Below are 1,200 nucleotides of genomic sequence, written 5' to 3'. Positions count from 1 at the left end.
CCAGGGCCCTGGGGCGCCGTCGGGCTGGGCCACCCTGCCCCAGATTCGCCCGCGCAGTGGAGGGGCGCCCATCGACTGTCCCCAGCCAGGGGTCTGGTGGTGGACGTAAGCGCCCGGGGCTGGCCCTGGGAGGGCTTCGGCGCGCACCGCTGGCTCCCTGCCCCGCCTCCTCTGCTGCCGCCCCAGGCTGCTGCTTCCGCCTGGGGGCGCCTGCGTGGGGGTAAGGGAAGGGGTGCGGAGTCAGGGCCGCTGCCCAGCACAGGCCGGGTCACCTGCCGTGGAGTGGGGGTGCCCTGGCCGCCTGGCCTGCATCCCTTAACGGTGAACTCAGAGGACATTTAGGGAACGACTCACCCTAGCCAGGCCCGCCTCTGTCCTGCCCGCCACCACGTTACAGTGACCTCGGCAAGGACCTGAACCCACATGAAAAGCGAGGACCTAGCAGGGCTCCCCTGGGGCCTGGGTCCCCATTTAGTCACCACCCCACCAATGTGTGCTCGCCGGCCCATCTCTACCAGCCTCGGGGTGGGCATGTCCCCTGCTTTGCAGATGGGGACACTGGCCAGCCACTGACTGCCAGGGGTGTGGCATGCTATTTCCCTAGTGGGGCACCCTGACCTCTCTGCCCGGAGAAGGGGTCCCCACTCCCCACCCGTCCACTTATCTGGCCTGACCACCTCTCACCCTGCACGCCCCTCCCAGGGCTGCGTCCTCCCCAGGCCTCCCTCTTGTCCCATCCCGGCTCACTGCCGCGGGGGCCGCCCAGGTACTGCAGCCCCGTGGAGCAGGCGGTGAGGGCCCTTGGAGGAGGGTAGCTCATCGTACAGGGTGTTCTGGGGCAGGCTCTGGCCAGTATAGGGCAGGGCCTATCCCTTCTGTCCCCCAGAACTGGACCCTCGGGGCAGAGGGTTGCTCTGTGGGAGGCAGGCTGGCCAGAACTCATAAACATGCCGAGCTGTCAGGGTTCCTGCTGTCCCATGTCCCACGTGGGCTGTCCCCACACGCGCACACCCAGCAGCACCTGGGGGGTGCTGAGCTCTGCCCTGCCCCTGGGCCCAGGGCGTGCCCTCACAGAGGGGCCCTGACCTGGCAGTGGCCCCAGCCTGGCTGCAAGCTAAGGTCAGGCCGGTGACCGGAGGCCCTGCTGCCCAGACTCGCACCCCCAGGAGCCAGCACCTCTGCAGGCTAGGGCAACCACAG

Source organism: Tupaia chinensis, unplaced genomic scaffold, assembly GCF_000334495.1.
Source record: "Tupaia chinensis unplaced genomic scaffold, TupChi_1.0 Scaffold149964_1, whole genome shotgun sequence".
Classification (NCBI taxonomy): Eukaryota; Metazoa; Chordata; class Mammalia; order Scandentia; family Tupaiidae; genus Tupaia; species Tupaia belangeri.
Note: the sequence above shows the minus strand (reverse complement) of the source record.